The sequence below is a fragment of the Neolamprologus multifasciatus genome, chromosome 7, assembly GCF_963576455.1.
Source record: "Neolamprologus multifasciatus chromosome 7, fNeoMul1.2, whole genome shotgun sequence".
NCBI lineage: Eukaryota > Metazoa > Chordata > Actinopteri > Cichliformes > Cichlidae > Neolamprologus > Neolamprologus multifasciatus.
Window position 1 is genome coordinate 49,248,772 of NC_140445.1, and position 6,000 is coordinate 49,254,771.

At 41.1% G+C, this 6,000-nt stretch overlaps 1 protein-coding gene across 3 annotated transcripts in view; it reads right to left on the reverse strand.

The window, feature by feature from the left end:
• shisal1b (shisa like 1b) overlaps window positions 1-5,742 on the reverse strand; it is a 38,780-nt gene extending 33,038 nt beyond the window's left edge. Inside the window, exon 1 of one of the 3 annotated variants that reach the window (XM_085165672.1) lies at window positions 4,935-5,735. The gene's annotated coding sequence lies outside the window, so the exon portion shown is untranslated. Of the gene's footprint in view, window positions 1-4,930 lie in introns of all 3 variants that reach the window. The other 2 variants (XM_085165671.1, XM_085165670.1) reach the window with 2 other exon arrangements.
• Between the last annotated feature and the right edge of the window lie 258 nt (window positions 5,743-6,000).

Sequence of the window (6,000 nt, forward strand, 5' to 3'; positions counted from 1 at the left end):
TCTGGCTTTTCTTTATGTACAGGAATAAACATGCACAGATACTAATTTGAATAATGACTCTGCTCAAGTTAATATTTTCCCAACCTCTGATTTCCCCAAGTTCCTTTATTCTCCTGTGAAGTATCCCTCATCCACGATTTAACTGTTTCAGCTGGATTAATGCTCAAAGGAGTCTGCATTAATGTGATTTCTTTCTTCCCTTTTGTGTTGACCGGAGATACACTCACATACACAGAGCAAACACTGCATTAATATTCAAAACAGCCACTGGGTGAACCTGCTTCTGAATTTCAACAGCTTGTCTCTTATTCGATTATTCTTTCAGCCTCTAATTTCAGAAGCTGCTGAAAAAAAAGAGGAAATGCCTTCCTGATGCCAAACGCCCCCACCCCCCTTGAGGGAGGAAAAGACAAAAAAACAACAACCAAAAAACAATACAGAGCCACAGACCTCAAAGCAAAGCACAGATGTGAAGGAAAAAAACTAAACTCACCCCTTCATATTAGTGCTTATAGATAATAATGAATGTTTAATGGGCCATTTTGCCAGTTGCACCTATGCATACGAGTAAAAAAGTGCATGTTTATGTCCACATAAAGGGTTCGGGATGCAGATAGTTACAAGCAAGCTACTAATATTAGAAGTAATATAATAAGACTTCTGGCTTTCCGCCCTTGGCATTGTTACAGAATTGAAGTACAACAGGGGCCACACAGAGGGAAAGTGAATGCATACAGTTGATGAGCACAAGCCATGTTTTGCCCTAAAGGCCTCTGCTTATTATCTCAGTGGTGATTATTATCTCCCCTGCATATCGGTGGATTCTGATATGGAGGGGAAGTTGGACATGCAAGGGCTCAGTTATGTTGTTACTCACTCAGCTGTAGAAACGTATACATGCATACTGCACACACTGTCTTACTAACAAGCGCACAAAAACAGATGAATGTGGAGATAAAACATACATAAAAGCACACATACACAGAGGCAAAACAGGGCAGGGGAACTCGGCGTAAACCATGCAGAGAGATTTATCGATGACAGACCGGATTAACCAAATAAATGCAGTTTTCTGCACCACAGATTGGAAAACAAGACATTTCTGAGCTCACAGAGTGACTACGTGTTGCTGTTTATTTTGGGTTGGACAGTGTAATTATTTGGCTGCTACTGCTGCATGCTGTTTGCAATATTAATCAGTTATACTCACAGCTGGAAAATGTTCATGATTGTTTTTTTCTTTTTTGCAGGGTGTGTAGTGGATAAGGGCATCGAGTCCACTTGGAACATCAGATAGAAGTCTTTGTTCTTTTCAGCGTGCAAGTAAAAAGTAGATCAGTGTTTTGGGTTAGGTGGTTTTTTTAAAAGACGTATTTAATTTTAAATACCACTGAAGTGAAATGACTCAAATAGCAGGCAATCAAAACTAGAAGAAAATGTCCAAAGGGATTTTCATGCTCGAGCGTACCTGAATGATGTGGTCAGAAGTTACTTTGGGTTGAAAGTGCGGTAAGATTGACCAACAGTCAGAATGTAATTTGACTTCTAATGAAAGAAAAGGATCGTGTGCACATCACTCTAACATTAAAATTGGCTCTACTAAATTCTCAGTGAAATAAAGACAGACCGTCTCGCAAGCAGTATTCACATTTACTACTAACAATTTGGTAATCGTTTAACCGTTGAGGCAAAAATATCAAGACAGCTTCTAAAATATAAAAATGTGATGCTTGGGTGCGTTTGGACAAAGTATTCAACAAGTTAAATCAGGGATTATAATTATCATTACTTAATGGTAAAACTGTAACTTTTTACATAAACATACAGTGTGAAAATAAACCTTTTTTTCCCCATTCTCATTTTATTTTTTGTGGCCTGTGTGTGCGCTTCATGTGGCCACTTCCACCTGTAGAGTGTCCTGCCCACAAATGTCAAACAGGCAACAATGTGGTTTGTAAATTGGCAGCGATGTGGTTTGTAGCTGCCCTTTAACAAGAAAAGTATTACGGAAATTCACCTCAATGTTAACGCAAACATTGAGGTTACTTCAAAGAGGGACGAGGTTGATCTAACTCACAGCTGAAACTACCAGTGAAAGTTTTTCCTTTCATTTTTTTTCTTTTATGACCACAGCTTAACTAAGGTAAGTTTCAATCAGTCCCATTTACTCTTTTTTAATTTTGCTGTTGTTTTATCAAACATAGCAAGTACAAAATAATGAACATTGTCCTAACTGTGCAGGACAGCTTCTTTTTTTTGACCCGTAGTTCATGACAAGCTGTTACAGTCGCCTGTAAACCTAGAGTGGTGCTGACTTCACTGGAGCTTTTCTGCCTCTTTGTGCGTCTGTGTTGTTCACTTCAGAGGTTTTTTTTGCTGTTATTTTGTCTTTGCACATTCAGAATATGTCTATTTTGGAATTCAGGATGTGGGAAGCAATTAGAAGATATTCAAATAAGATTTATTATTGAGTTTAAATTGTGACATTGTGTATACTTATCTCAATTATTTTAGGGTCATTACTTTACAATATAAAGCTCCGTGAAGCGTCTCTTGTTGTGATTTGGCGCTACAGAAATAAAACTGAATTGAACTGAATTAATGGCAAAGAACTGATAAGTAGCTTCTTGGCTTATATTAAGTAAATATTACCCAGTATTTTATGCTCAGTGCTCAATGTTCAAAGCTTTCTTCCGTTTAGTGGGAAATAAACATCAATTTCGCAATGACCAGAGAGAGACTCTGAAACGGCGTTTGACTTTGTGTTTACTTCTAAATAACCTTCTCTGTCTGCACTCTGTTATGTCTAGATACATGGCTGGATTACGTGTGCTGTGATGACGGTCGTATAGCTGAGGTTTTGTGCCTCATCTGGACCGCGATAAGAACCAGCGTCCGTAACACAGTGATAACCACAGTTGTATTCTTTTCAGCTCAGCGCCTCTGACTTTTTATGTCTGAGACTCAGGCACCAAAAACTCTTCCTCTGCCAAAAGATTGTCTGCATCTGGTGCCGCCAGCTACTCTGCAGTTTCAACACCGGTCTGATCATCTGTTCTGAATTTGAAATGCTCCTCACTAAAAATTTTCACCTTGAGGACTCCTGCCAAGCCAGTGGTCACGACGCCTCTGCTGGCTCCACCTCTGCTGATGTGAGCACGTGTATGTGTGTGTCTACGTTTGTGCACGGATGTGTGTATTCAAGTATATGCCTTGGTGAAATAAGAGTGTGTATACTGTACGCAGCATGCACACATCAGTACCCTTTCAATGTCAATGACTTTTCTGAGTCAGAAAAGTCAGTGACAGTCAGCTGGTCACCGATGGACTCAGCATGGCTGTCCCTGTGAGGCGCAGTAGAGTGGCGGGGTGCGCTTGAGACAAGGTGACAGAGGAAATTGTGCTCAAGTAATGACTGACGGTCATGGTTATGTCCTGTCCTGCCTGTGGAGGAGACTGTGTGTGAGTGACGCAAACATGTGAAGTCCAGGACTAAACACAATGCTCTAGTGTGCTGCTGGGCAATCCTTTTTAAGAGCAAAATGTTTCACTTTAGGGGTTTCTATATAAACACACCACTTTCCTGTCACTGAAATGAATATAAGGTAGACTTTGGCTGATGCAACAGCCCTTCTTTTGTGTCAAAGCACATACACGCACAGTCCAGACCAACTGCACTTTCATGCCTCCACCTGTGTTTACACTGTGAACACAATACTTTGTTCCCTGGCGTCTTCCCAGAATACATTTTTAATCAAACTGCCCATCAAACCCAAATATTTAACAAACTTCATGGCTCATCGGCTCCCTTAAGCCTCCATCAGAGCCCCTTTGTTGCCACCAGACAGAGGCCAACCTTTGCATCTGAAGGCACACTTCTTCTATAAGTGCCGGAAAACAGCAGCAAGAAGGTTTTGTGACAAATAGTCAGCAGAATAGCTCTTCAAAGGTTTCACATATTGTAAGTAAGCAAAAGCAAAACAAAGCCAGAGTCCTTGGGGAGCCTATTTATTTATGCAAATTATAAAACTGCTCATTCATAGGGTACAGAAATTACCCAAAGGTACCCAATGATTCACAGAGTAATCACAATATTTGGAAGGGAGGTGTGGTGTTTATTAAAATAATTTTTCTGCTTCTTTTGTTTGACTGAATAATTTCTTCCACTCATGGAAATGAAAGGTGAGGGCTCACTTGAGAGTCTCAATACATCCAGTCCACACTAGAACAAACACACAGCCACACACATAGCATGCGCACTCTGTCTACGCACATACCCTTAAGAGTAAACACACTTGAACAATGTTCACTGTTGAGCAAAATCATAAAAGCTCGCAACTGCTGCCTGTGGGCCAGGTTTCAGACACCCAGGCGAGAGCAGGATTTTTCACAGAGGAGCAGGATTTTGTGTGAACGAACAAAAGGAATCTCCTTCCTCCTCTAAATCCTATCATGTGCCACCATGTGTCTCCCACATGCCTGTTTCTAAGTTACCGGCAGCGTCAGCTGCCAATCCCGCTTAATTGCCTCCTGTGCAAAGTGACAGCTGAGGAGTGGCGATGAGAGCGAGCTGTCCTCGCCTTTTCCTGAAGCTCAGTCTCCGCCACCTTGCTAACGGGAGACTCCACCTGAGAATTGTACTGTATGCCTTAGGGAAATTACACAGTAGTTTTGACCTGTAGTGACACTTGAGTATCCAACCTGGGGACTTGCTTTATTAGAAAGAAATATGACTCAAATGTTTCTAGGCACTTTAAAAAAAATTAAATGTTCTCAATTTAGAAAAATGCTCTGCAGGGACAGTTAACTGAAGCTCTAAGGGAGGGAGGGAAATATTTTAAATATGTCTTGTTAGAAATTAAACTAAGTAATAGACATAGAACAATAATAGCAGGCACTGTTTATTTCAATAACAAGAAGCTTCCCTTACCAACCTTGCTTGAGCCTGGAGAAAAAGAAAAGATCTTTTTGCTCACTCCCGCTTGCAGAATTTGCCACCCTGTTGCTCCTTGTTCTCTCTTCCTTTGTTGCGTCTTCCTCACAAACAGATCCTCCTCATCCTCAAGACCAGGGCTGGAATTAACAGCTCATGAGGGAAGCCAGGCGGAAGAGAACGAAAACACACCAGAGAAGAGAAGAAACACACACTTCTCACCCCTAAGTCCTCCTTGGCGGTGTATCCCCATCCGTTAGAGCTCAGCGACTGAGAGTGTGGTGAGAGAGAGAGGGAGAGAGAGATGAAATGATACTAAGTGGGCGAGTGAGAGAAAAAGTGAGAGAGGGAGGGAGCGAGAGAGAGAGCCCGTGCGTCTGCACTGGAGGGTGATCCTCTGTACTGTATGATTCCTGTTTATCTCTCTGTCTGTCTCCTCTGCGTGCATTCCTTCCCGACAGAAAGGCACGAGGTCAGCTGTTTTTACAGTAACAACACTTGGTTTCCTCTTGAGGGAGAAGACTTCCTGTTAGTTCTCTGCTCAACTTCTGTCATGGGTGAAATTACTAGCAGTTTTGTGCTTTTTTTTAAAAAGAAAATCCCCTCTCTTCTACTTTCTCTCTCCTTCGCGCATAATCTCCCTCTCTATTCATGACTTCAGATTTATTAGCGCCCGAGCAAGCGTTAATCTAATCTCCTCTCTCTAAACATCGCTTGTCCAGAGGTTACTCTGTTGACAAAGAATGCTCTGCAGTTTAATTTTGGACACACACAGCACCAATACACAAACTAACTGCATGTTTGGTAGACAGCGCTCCAATTTGGCTGTATAAAGAATGAAAATGTGCAATTAACTGATATACTGCGTGAAGACAGAATTGCATGATTAATATATGATTCCATCATCTGATACTGCTCTGCATTCAGTCAGTTGTACTGACAATGCTAAAAAAAGAAAAGAGCTCATTTGTAATAATGCAAATATTGTCATTAGTCAACATGATAACTGAAATCTCTGGGTTTGAACAGATAAACCGATGAATAAATAAAATACTTTGCTTTTTTCA